Genomic DNA, 13,535 nt, shown 5'->3' on the forward strand with positions numbered 1-13,535 from the left:
TTTTATATTATATTGATAATAGGCACTGCTGCTTCTGACTGTTATCACAAGATTTGGTGTTATCACTACTGTGCTGCTCACTGTTTTGTTGCTAGAGAAGAAGCTGCACCTCAACAGTTCTTAGATAACTAGTCATTAGGGGGGCAGCTCTAACACGAGGAAGCAAAGCTGTTTTACCAAGATGGCCACCTCCACAGACAGACCGTGCAGAACAAGGCATGGTTAGTCAGTAGGGAGGAGACAAACATTCAAGGCAAGTTCAGCGAGCATTACCGTAGTTAAGTTTGAGTGCCAAATCTGAACCCCATTGTAGTCAATGGTAGCTGAACGTTAAACAAAAAAAACAGTAATGGCCAGTTTCTAGGCTAACAGGCAAGGGATTAACAAACAAATGGCATGGGGGAATAGGCATTGCCCAGGGGAACATGTACAAAGCAAAAAAAATAAAAAATGAAAATGTAGTTTGGCAGGAGTAGCAATTTTTGTAATGCTTGAATAGCAAAATTAAAAATGCTAAATTTCCCTAAATAACATACTGCCTGTGAAGTGGTGTATATGTTTAAATTACATCTTCAGCAGCCTACTTCCGTTTGTAAACAAACGGCTGTGAATTTCATTCATCTATGCCAGACCTTTATCCTAGATGAGGGATTGGAATAGATGGTAATGGGGGACCCCCACACAAAAACACATGGGGTTCCCCCTAAAAATATATAACGGACCCTTATTCTTTTTTTTTTTTTTTTTAAGACAGGTAACATTTTATTGAAATGTCACATCAAAAACATTGGAACAGTACAGTCATATTAGTACAAGTTCCACCAATCAATACAAAACATTTCTGAATGACATTTACCTTTACAAATACATTGGAGTCTCCCCACCATTTATGGACCCCCAACAGTGTCACATACAACTTTGGATGTCAGATACCTGGGAATAAAGGAAATGGGATCTACATCCCATGGGGAAGAACCCCCCTTTCCCTAATGGGTATAAAGCAAAAGAATATTCCTTTGATTCAAAAAAAATAAAATAAAAGTGTCAAAGGAGTATTCTGTCCATAATAAAGTCAGTTGGGGGCTAAACCTGGAGTAGCTAACCGAACCCCCATACCCTCTCAAATGTGAAGGTCTATGCTGATATATACGTTTTACAAAATGCAACATTGTGCCCATTTGTTCAAGCCACATCTGGGGTGTAAGAGGAACCGGTGAGATCCTATTTATAAGTATCAACCTACGAGTCTGGACCAATGCCCTAGTTGCCGTTTCTCCTAAAAATGTATCCTGAATAGCGGCGTCAAGTATATCCAACATGCAATGTTTAGGTTCCATGGAAATGGAGACTTGCAGTGCACTATTTATCGTTGCAACTACTGTACTCCAATACCGATGAAGCTTTGGGCATCTCCCGATCAAGTGTATTCAGTCACCCACATCCCTTTCACACCTATTACAGAAAAGATTTGGACGTAATGCCATAGGGTGAAGCTTAAGCAGGGTTCAGTGTGTTCTACGTAATATATAGAGTTTGGACAGTCTCTGTGAGACATTCAGTGAACATATTCCGATAGTTTCTAGCACCTCTTTCCACTGCTCCGCTGATATGTCACCAGAGTCCTTGTCCCATTTTTTACAGGCTGAGCTAGGAAACTTTTTCCAAATATACTCCCAAGAGAGTGTAACAGTTGGAAAAAAAGCTTTTAGTTGAGCTAGATTGTTGCATGAGGTAAAAAATGCCTTGACAGCATGTCACAGCTGAAGATAATAAAATAGCGTATTCGAGGGGATGCCAAATCTAGACTGCAATTGAGCAAATGATAGCAATGCACTGTTTTCAAAAAATATGTTTAAGATGCCTCACACCTACACCATGCCACCTTGCAGCGTGCTGTAGCTTGAGGAGTTCAGGGTAGGTATGATTGTCCCAAATTGGGCTATAACTAATGTATCCTATGGCCCTTTGTAGATGTTTTTCTTTCTCCCAAACTTTTTGTGGAAACCTATACGTTGGGTAAATGTTTGGAGAAGAGCTGTGCTCCAGTCCCTCCGCCAAGGTAGATGCCCCAATAAACTGTAACATTATGGCTAACGAGGAGTTGTGAGGCTCAGCTCTGGGGGTTGAAGTATCCGCCATACCTCCCACCATGTGTTAGAGCTGAGATGCCAAATAGTATTGCCAAGGGTTCGGAAGAGCCAGCCCTCCCCATCCTTGGGCTTTTGCAGCTGTTCCAGTTTGATTCTGGCATTGCCCCCTTTCCTTAGCAGGGACCAGAAGATAGAGTTGACTACATGAAATAATTTAAAGGGAACTACCACCCGGGAGTTGTGTAGATGATATAACAACTGTGACATCAATATAATTTTAATCAAGTTGGCCTTCTCCCACTACAGAAAGCCATAACTTATTTCATACCTTAATCCTATCTCTGAAGTTCACTAATAATGGTAGGATATTGAGGCGGCAAAAGTCTAATGGTTGTGAGGATATCACTGCACCCAAATACTTAAATGATGATACTACAGGCACTGGGGAGTAAACTCCAAATTGGAGACCCTTTGATCATGTGGTAAAAGAGCGGATTTAGACCAGTTAATTGTAAGCTCAGAAAATCGCCCAAAGTCCATTATAGTCGCCATGACATTTTTTAGTGAGGTGTATGTGTCCGCTAGTAGCAAGAACATCTCATCTGCATAGAGCGGAATTTTCTTCTGTAGTCTACCAAACCTCAACCCCTCTATATTGCCATTAGCCCTGATGCATGCTGCCAGTGTCTCTATTGCTAGAGCAAATAAAAGAGACGAAAGGGGGCAGTCCTGCCTGGTACCCCTCCCTAAATAGAAGCGGTCAGATATTTTGTATCCCTTTCTGATGGATGCCTGTAGTTGATGGTATAATAGGCGCACCTAAGATATGAAAGTATCACCCAATCCAAACTTCTCCAATAGGGTCCATAGATATCACCATTCAATGCTGTTGAATGCCGTGTTGGCATCTAATAGCAGCAAGGCCCTATTACCCTCAATGTCTGCTGGAGTTTGTTCACTGCCTTGAAAAAGTATTCGTACTCCTTGAACTTTTCCACATTTTGTCATGTTACAAGGAAAATGTAAATGTATTTTATTGGGATTTTATTTGATAGACCAACACAAAGCAGCACAAAATTGTGAAGTGGAAGGAAAATGATAAATGGTTTTTAGAATGTTTTACAAATAAATATGTGAAAAGTGTGGTGTGCATTTGTATTCAGCCCCCCTGAGTCAATACTTTTGTAGATTGCCCTTTCTCTGCAATTACTGCTGCAGGTCTTTTTGGGGATGTCTCTACCAGCTTCATACATCTAGCGAGTGACATTTTTGCCCATTCTAATTTGCAAAATAGCTCAAGCTGTGTTAGATTGGATGGAGAGCATCTGTGAACAGCAGTTGTTAAGTCTTGCCACAGATTCTCAATTAGACTTAGGTCTGGACTTTGACTGAACCAATTTTACGCATGAATATGCTTCGATCTAAAACATTCCATTGTAGCTTTGGCTGTATGTTTAGGGTCGTTATCCCACTGGAAGGTGAACCTCCACCCCAGTCTCAAGTCTTTTGCAGAGTCGAAAGGGTTTTCTTCTAAGATTGCCATGTATTTGGCTCCATCCATATTCCTATCAACTCTGACCAGCTTCCCTGTCCCTGCTAAAGAAAAGCAGCACCACAACATGATGCTACCACCACCATGTTTCACGGTGGTGATGGTGTGTTCAGGGTGATTTGCAGTGGTAATTTTCCGCCACACATAGCGTTTTGCTTTTAGGCCAAAAAGTTCAATTTTGGTCTCATCTGACCCAAGCGCCTTTTTCCATGTTTGCTGTGTCCTCCACATGGCTTCTTGAAAAACTGCAAATGGTAATTCTTATGGCTTTCTTTCAACAATGACTTTCTTTAAGCCACTCTTCCATAAAGGCCAGATTTATGGAGAGCATGACTAATAGTTGTCCTGTGGACAGATTCTCCCACCTGAGCTGTGGATTTCTGAAGCTCCTTCAGACTTACCACAGGCCTCTTGGCTGCTTCTCTGATTAATGCTCTCCATGCCTGGCCTGTCAGTTGAGGTGGACAGCCATGTCTTGGTAGGTTTGCAGTTGTGCCATACACTTTCTATTTTCAGATGATGGATTGAACAGTGCTCCGTGAGATGTTCAAAGCTTGGGATTTTTTTTAAAACCTAACCCTGCTTTAAATTTCTCCATAACTTTATTCCTGACCTGTCTGGTGTGTTCTTTGGCCTTCATGATGCTGTTTGTTCATTAAGGTTCTCTAAACTTCACAGAACAGCTGTATTTATACTGAGATTAAACTACACACAGGTGGACTCTATTTACTAATTAGGTGACTTCTGAAGGCAATTGGTTCCTCTAGATTTTAGTTAGGGGTATCAGAGTAAAGGGGGCTGAATACAAATGCACGCCACACTTTTCAAAATGTATTTGTAAATTATTTTAAAAACCATTTATCATTTTCCATCTACTTCACAATTATGTGCCCTTTTGTGTTGGTCTATCACATAAAACCCCAATAAAAAAAATTATGTTTTTGGTTGTAACATGACAAAATGTTGAAAATTTCAAGGGGTATGAATATTTTCAAGGCACTGTATACATACAACCTTCCAAGGTTAATAGACATCAACTTATTAGGCATGAATCATGCCTGGTCACGATGAATAACATCAGTTATTACAGCTATTCTTCTTGCAAGGATCTTTGATGAACTTTTAATGGCAGCCTGGAGAAGTGATATGGGCCTATAAGAGTTGGACTCTATGGCTGGCTTCTCCAGTTTCAACAATAAGATTAAACTGGCTCTCGACATAGAAGGAGGCAATCGTTGTCTGGACTGGGCTTCATTTAAAACTTATAATAACCTGGGTAGCTATAAATCAGAGTATGTTTGATAGACTTCCATTGGCAGCCCATCGTCCCCAGGGGCCTTAGACGTGGGGAACAGACAGACCGCCTCCCGTAGCTCTTCTAGAGTGAGGGGAGCATCCAGGCTAAGCCTTTGAGAATCGGAAAGTTGGGGTAGCGTAAAGGTCTGTATAGAAAAGGACCAACTCGACCATGATATTGACCTGTGTATTGACCATCCTGCCATTTGATAGTTTCAGGGCCCCAATAGGAGGGACTGAAGGGCGGACATTAACAATTTTCACCAGGACTCGACTAGTCTGCTCCCTCTCCTCATAGATAGTCACTTTGAAGAAGAAAAGTTTCTTCTCTGCCTTTGAGGTAATTACTTTGGTCAAGGCACCCTGAACAGCCAACCAGGAGGCCTTTGAACTTTTGGTTGGATTAGATATATATTCCTCCTCTAGGCTGCGAGCGTGCTGAGTCAGGTGCTCCTTATGGGCCCTCGTGTCAGTCTTATTGCCCTTTATTGTAGAGATGAAGACACCACTGACCCTTATTCTTCATGATAGTCTAGTATGAATATCAAGGGGGACCACCTGCAAGAAAAAAAAAAGGCCTGGGGTACCCACCAATTTCCATACCAGACCCTTTGGGACTGATATGAATATTGAAGGGAAACGTTGTGCAAAAACAAAGGAAATAAAATTCTTATCTGAGCATGCAGCCTAGCAGGCATGCATGGGGGGAGGGCAAAGCACCCCCTCTCTGGCAAAGCAGCTTGCCAGGGGGTAGGGCAAAGCACCTTGTCCCCATCTTGATGAGTACAAGGGCCTCTTCCTCACAACTCTTGCTCGGTGGTTGTGGGGGTCTGCAGGCAGGGGGGTCTGCAGGCAGGGGGTTCATTGGAATCTTGAAGCAACCCTTAACAATAATGTGCCCCCAAATACCCCCACTCATTCTCAATAAATATACTGCAATAGGCAGTTCTTTATTTTTTAAAAACAACAAAAAAAAGTCCCACAATGTGAATCTATTGTCAATCCTGTTGTCCAACAATGCAGATATACATCAATTTTGATGAACGACAGCCACCGAAAGAATAAAGTCCTGATGACCAACTGACACAACCAATCCTGGTGACTGCTCTTGCAGAATTACACCTCACTGCCCCCACCGCAAAAAGTTAAAAAGGGGGCAGGGTCTCTCAAGGGATGTTTTTGATCAAATATGACCATGGCCGTATCTGTTCACTGCAATTGCCCAATATGACCATATTTAGGCAATAGTTTTAGAGCTATCACTGCCCATTTGTTTACATGGCTGGAGATTTCCTGGAGCTGGGTGACATCACTGGTTGCTAAGGATGCAGTAGGTTCTTGAACCAGCCACTTCCCTATCAACCAGTAACAAGAAGCTGTCATATATAGTAGCGGTTTAGAATTACTATTGGCTCCCACTGAACGGCTGAAGTTTGAACTTTGAGCTCATCGCTATAAGTCAGTAATCATAAGAGTTTGAAAGCTGCCAAGTAATAAAACACTCATGGATTTTCATTATAGTTTACTGTGTCTTGCAGGCACTTGGCCAATGCGAGGGACTTTTATAGCTTTAGATCTTTTAAAGTAATTGTAAGGGTTTTTTTTTTTTTTTATTAAAAATGTTATACTTACCTGCTTTGTGCAATGGTTTTGCATAGAGCAGCCCCAAACCTCCTCTTTTATGGTCCCCTGTCAACAGGGTCCCCTTCTCTAAGTGCCTCCAAAGCAAACCGCTTACAATGGGAGCAGACATGCAGGCTCAATCCTGACCCAGGCTTTGTGCATCCATAGACACACATAGCACAGCTCAGCCCCACCCCCACTCCCTCCTCATTGGAATTAATTGACAGCAGCAGGAGCCAATGGCTCCCACTGTCACCAAGTCTCCTGTGTAAAGAGAGATAGAGGAGAATAGCTGCTGCAGATGTGCACAGTGCTGGATTGAGATTGGGTTCAGGCAAGTATTTATGGGGGGCTGGGGGGGGAGACATTTTTGAAAGGTTTTATACCTTAATGCAGACAGAGATTGTGAGAGAGGTGAGTGAGCTTGAACCAACTAAGTTGCCTAACAAGACAAGAAATAACAATAATGAATTTGCCTAACTCCCCGTGTATTGCATTGCAGCATTTATGTTTTTTTTTTTTTTTATTTGAAACTGAATGATAGGCAAGCAACCTAATAAACAGTTCAAATACATATGTGTAAACTGTTTTATCTGCCATACTGTGTAATATTTTTCAGCAATTTTGATATTCTTTCATCTTTGTTCCACTATATAGCCAGACCCAAGACTACTTTTTTCTCAATTGCTGGTAAAGCTATTCTGTCATGAGAGAACAATGGAGGCAGCCGTCGCTGAACTCCTTTTGAGAAAGTTACTTCCTTGACTGTCACACTGAAGCTTTGTTTTCAATGCCATCTCTGCAGGGCAGCCATCAGGAATTCTGGGGCCCCTTACAAAGCTTTAGGTCTGGGCCCCTCTGGGCCTGACAACTAACATTCCCCAGGGCCGGTCCTCTGGCCATCCCTCCAAATCGGCCCGCTGGAAATCTCACCGAGTTCTTCAGTGCACCCACTTTTATTTAAACACTCTTACAACTTAATATATGAAAATGAATCCAATCTTGCAAAAAGACATCCCCATATATTCAGCAAAGAGACATCCCTATTCAGCAAAGAGACGGCCTCATATATTCAGCAAAGAGACATCCCAATCCAGCAAAGAGACATCTCTTCAGCTGCATCAGCTTACTCTGCGGCCATCCTGCTTTAGCAATTACTAGTTACTACAGCAGCAACAACTTGATCTCGTTGGTTGGGCCTGGGCAGCTGGGCCCTATGGAACGCCTGGGCCCCCTACATGTGTATGGGCTGTCCCCCCCTGATGGCTGCCCTGCATCTCTGACATAGATCACATATAGAGGAACTCTTCTCTTGCACACATTACTTGTCTCTTGACAAGTCACATTAAACCAATACTGTACCTCTTGACCAAGAACCTTCACCACACTGAGGTCTTTGCTTTCTCCTTCTATCAGCAAGTTCACTGTATTAAGCCTAGTACACATAGGCCGAATGTCTTGGCTGACATTTTGCTCATGTGTATGGCAGTCGACCGATCAGCTGCCTGGGGTGTTCTGGCAGGGGGGGGGGCGTCCCCCTGTCAAAACACAATAGCACAGCAGGGGAGATCGCTGTACTAACGGCGGATCGTTAATACAGTGGCTTGGACCGGAGCTGTCAGGTTTTTTTTGGTTCAAAACCAGGCTTTGGAATAAATGCTCTCTGTAATGCAGTAGAACCTAATCGGCTTACGTTTCCATGCTCCCTCTCCTGTTCTTCAGTATAGGGGTTCCAGGAGGGTAATATAAAGACCGTTTTAGCTATTTTTTTTAAATAAATCTAGGGATTTTTAAAGACTAGGTTAAACAGTATATTGTGTTTCTGTTTTACCTGCCTACAGTTCTGTTCAAATTGTAACTTGTTATAAACTGAAGATAACCTGTAAAGAAGAACTTTGCTAAGCAATACGCTGTCACTACAACATCTTCATAAAATAACATTATTTTAGAAAGGTTGCTCCTATTTCAGATAGACGTGACAACTTTTCAGTTTAAGTAAGTTCTTTTCATTTAGTGACTACTGATCTGCAGCATGTCATCTCTCAGTCATCTCTCAGTCTAATCAAGGGAAAACACGTAGCAATTATGAAACAGGAGACTTTCTTTCTTTACCCTTGAATGAATTGTGCTAAATAGCAGCATGATGTAGTAATGGGTTTGCAGGAACAAATGCATATGATAGGATTCTGGGTACCAGTATTAATTTTGACATCAAGTTTCGATTTAGGTTTAGTCATGGTCTTTTGACTAAAATTACATTTTAGTTTTAGCCATATTTTAGTCATCTGAAATGTATTTTCATTTAGTTTTTGTCACTAAAAACCTGCAGCTGATGAAAGCTGTGACAAAAATATTTTTGTTGACGAAAATAACACTGCGGTATTCATTGGTAATGTGGTGACTATTTATTGTGTCTCCTTGAAAAATAAAAATTACCTTCAAATACTCATCGAAAACCCCGGTGACATGCCTTGTCCCCAATCTTTGATCCTCATGGATCCATCTGAATTCAGAGACAGTGCAGTGGCCGATTCTGGACTCGCTATACAGTAATCCCCCGCTACATCGCGGTTCAGTTTTTGCGGTCCCGGTAATTCACGTTTTTTTTTGTAATGTTACAGTACTCGCTATACTCCACTACCAAAAGAAGCTTCAGCAAGGGTCATGAGATGCAGAGTTAGCAAAGATGCAGAGTCGGGAAAGAAAAATGTATTGCAATTTCTTTTTTTTTTTTTTTTTGCACAAAGATGGGCTTTAAAGTTGAAGCTAACCTTACCTTCAGTCTTGCACAGTTGTACAGGCTACTCTCCTGTACTGAAATTACTTTGATTTTACTGCACACGGTGATCTTCTTACCATGTGCATTAGAAGCTGCAGCAAGTCAGATTGTCTGGTTGGAGGGCCTCCAGCACTATCCATTCTATTCCTTCCCAGCCTGATTTTCAATCTCCTTTCATTTACTGGATTTCAGTTGTTTCAATCATGGAAGCTTACCATCACATGTGGGTATTAGTTAAGGCATTCTGCATGCAAATACAGTCTGCCTAGGATGCCCACTCCTCCAAACTGACACCCACCTATCAAGTCATTTTTGATATTTGTATAACTTTTCCAACTGCTTGCATGAGGGATGAGGGCTCTTGAAAGCCAGGGCAGGGCACTGTGATGTTTTCAGGAAGCTGTACAGAACCCTAACAGCTCCTTCCACCAGCTACGATCTGCCTGCATTGCATGAAAAGCTCAGGGACCCAGTGATGACATCACTGGCTCTGATAAATGGAATGTCACGAAAACAGAAATGTTTTATCAGGGAAATTTCATTTTGATGAGGGTGGAAAGTAGAAACCATGGAAGGAAAAATATAAGTTAAAATCATTTTTTTTTTTGTTAGATCAGAGATTTGCTATGTAGTTGGTCACCTCTGGGACTTGGCACGAAACAATAGAACTATTTATAAAACGCATTATGATCTTATCCTTTTTTACAATGCACAACCCATTTAGCGCAGTCTTCAGTATATATACAAACAAACGCAGTAAAGCACAATATACTAATAAAAAAAAATATCCAAAAAAGGATGCAAATATGTATAATAAAGAGGCCATAGTAAAGCCCAAAAGTCCCTTAATGAGCAAACGCAGTTCCACACGGTCAGTGAAAGAAAATGGAAAAATTCAATTCAGGTGATAAATCCCTTCACCCACAGAAACACACCGCAGCAGGTCATAAACGCTGGTCCCATATAAAGGCAATCAGAGGATATATAGCAGTGGTGGTCTATAGAACCTCAGCTCATTCCAAGCCTCTTGCATAACAAATCCCTGTATGGCCAAAAGGACCATATCTCCTGTCATTCTTAGGGGGATGGTACAAGAGGTAACAGGGACTCCTGGACATCAACTTGATCATGAACACATGTGGGAAAATAACAGATCTAAGTGCTCCCTGCTTATTTAAAATGTGCACATTTAATAAAATGTAACTCACAAAACGATCCTCTTTGTTAGCAGCATATATCAATAAGACAGAACGCCGATCTCATGTCGGCAGGATGGGATAGCAGGGGGTGACGTCATAGCATGTGGCTCCTCCTCCCGGAGGCTTGGAATGAGCTGATGTTCGATAGACCACCACTGCTACATATCCTCTGATTCCCTTTATATGGGACTAGCGTTTATGACCTGCTGGTAACACAGAAGTCATTGGATTGAGGTGAGCGTGGTGTGTTTCTGTGGGTGAAGGGATTACCACCTGAAGTAGATTTTTCCCTTTTTGTTCACTGACTTTGTGGAACTGCGTTTGCTCATTAAGGGACTTTTGGGCTTTACTATGAACTCCTAATTATACATATTCACATCCTTTTTGGATATTTTATGTTTTTTTATTAATTTATTGCGCTGCACTGAGTTCGTTTGTATTTGTAGATTGGGCCAAGTGATGCACCCCTTTAATTGTACTAGTGTGTGATCATTTGTGCCGATTAAATTTTACTATTCATTTGAGTCTTCAGTATGTATTTGACTTAGCCTACAGAACTGACATATCAAAATAATGTAATTAATGTTGACTAATGGTCACCGCTGTAACAGCCTATGGCGATTTCAATGTTTTCCTCTTACTCTATTTTATGATCTGAATGACTTTTATTCTATTGCATATTAGTATGGCACACAGGGATTTGAAGAAACAATTACAGCTAATTGAATGTATTCAATAATTTAAGTCTGTCAATGTTATATAATTCATGTTACAAGTTATACTAACTACAGCCCAATACATTTTTCCGACAAGCACACTCATCTTAAGAAATGCTACATGAGATATGAAAAGTCATATAAATGTAAGAAAGAAATGTAATTACTTCTTGAAAATATCTTTTTATGTGTATGATCACTTAGGGACTCATGGAAACAAAAGAAAATATTTGAAATGCAAGTTCAGTGAAAATAGCTGTAAAGCTGATTATACAATGTGCCATCTGTAAAGATGCAAAGTGTATAACCTGCATCTGAGTGAAACTAAGAGGAGGGCCAGCATGAGTGGGATGTGCAGAAGAGATGGGGGATGTACCGGGCTTTATTGGGCTGATTTTTGGAATATTTAATGTCACTCACCAGATTAGAGAGGTTTTTTTTTTTTGGAGGGGGGGGGGGGGGAGTGACCTGTAGTATGTGGAGCCAAGGAGAATCTTGTCAGAGCTCAGTTGGAGCTTTTTGCCAACATTAGACAGGTTTGAGGTTTGTATGTGACAGATCCTGACTTATGGAGAAGAACAGCCATGGGTGATTTGGAACGCATGCTTTGCCAGCTTGGAGCTATGGCTAAAGGCTTTGGGTGGCTAGAATAAAGACTTTCTGATCTGCTACAGGAGTCCAGGGAGGTACCCTCTGGTCCCCTTCTGGTAGCCCATGTGCTAGGAGGTCCAGACCTCCTGAGTGTTTTAGTCTTGAGGTGACTCCAAGAGTTTGGCGCCACTCTAGGAGCACCTCCAGTAACCCTCTGACCCCACCAGCCTAGTGTGCACTTGCTTCCCCTGGTGTGAGTTGGGAGGAATCCCCATCCCTGGTGGACCTCTGGCGGAAGAAATTCATCTTCCACCCGAATCCCATGCCCTCTCACTTGTCAGCATCTACTGTGCGGCTGGCTCTCCCACTGTGGTTTGTGTGGCGTGGGAGAGTTCACTTGGTGGGTTCTGGCCAGTTCTCTGGTGCGGCCGAGACCCCCTGGTCCAGGAGAAGAAATCATAAGCTTTCCTCATTGCCCAGGCATTGCAGGGCAAGCACCGCCGCATTTAGGGACAGGTCTCCAGCTGGTGAGGCTTTCCCTGGCCCTCAGTGTGCTGGAAACAGGAGTAGGAGAGAGTGTGCCCGGAGCACTGGTGCGGTTGCTGCTGATGACATTATCGGCAGGTGACCACTGTCCTCTGGGGCTGGGATAGGAAATAGGGAGCTAAATCCACCAAAGCAAGTGCAATCACTATTCAAAACAAAATATTAAAAACGAATAACAATTATCATACTCTTTGGTAGTGCAACCTTTATCCAATACACCGCCACATTTAAGGATGGGTCTCTGGCTGGTGAAGCTTTTCCCACCCCTCAGTGTGCCTGGCACAGGTGTAGAAGAGAGATTCCCCAGAGCTATGTTGCTGTGGCTGCTGATGACATTAATGGCAGGTGACCACTGGGCTCTGGGGCGTGGATTGGCAACAGGGAGCTGAATCCACCAAAGCAAATGCAAGCTCCTCTTGAAGATAGGAGCTGGTCTGAGGGGGAGCTCATCAGCTCTGAAGAAGGGGAACTGGAAAAGGTGGTACAGTAATCCGGCAAAGAGGCTAAGTGTCCAGAGGGACAACTGCAGCCAAATGAGATTACTGTCTTGTTTCATGATCTCCTTCGGTCTCTGTTCAGGGGTGTTCTAGGAATATGGGGGACAGTTCCCAGGCACAGTATTTACAAGGGGGGTTGGCTGGGTCCACGGAAGTGGGTGGTGTGTCAACTGCCTTTTCTTTGGCGGGCACACCCGGCGCAGATGGGGTTAACCACACCTTGCTGGTAGGCCTTAGGGATGTATTAACACAGTGTGAGGTAAGGCTGGTATTGGGGTGGTCAGCGGTTCAAGCTCCCACAGCTGGCGTTGGTGGACAGGTTGGCATGGTTCCTGCTGCGGTCAATATTGCACCCGCTGAGGCATTAGGAATTCTTCCAAGCAGACTGAAGCGACTTCTGTGATGAGTATGGCCAGGCACAGACTCAGAAGCAATAAAAGGAGAGAAAGGGGTCGCTAGTATTGATGGGGTGTGTTTTTACTGATTCGACAGGTGTGAGATGTATGTGGGCTTTGTGGGTCTCTTAGGAGCACACCTAAAACCTGTGGTGAGGGAGCAGCTTTGGAAAAGTATGTATGTGGAGATTTTTTTCTCTGTCGTGTTTGGACAAATTTAACTTGGACAAGGTTAAGTTGGATTAGAGTAA

General features: G+C 42.6%; 1 protein-coding gene across 4 annotated transcripts in view; it reads left to right on the top strand.

Annotated features, from left to right (window-relative positions):
* Positions 1–13,535, top strand: part of CPQ (carboxypeptidase Q) — a 740,357-nt gene that overhangs the window by 598,864 nt on the left and 127,958 nt on the right. The gene's annotated exons all lie outside the window — the stretch shown is intronic.

This window comes from Pelophylax lessonae, assembly GCF_965119305.1.
Source record: "Pelophylax lessonae genome assembly, chromosome: 5".
Taxonomy (NCBI): Eukaryota; Metazoa; Chordata; class Amphibia; order Anura; family Ranidae; genus Pelophylax; species Pelophylax lessonae.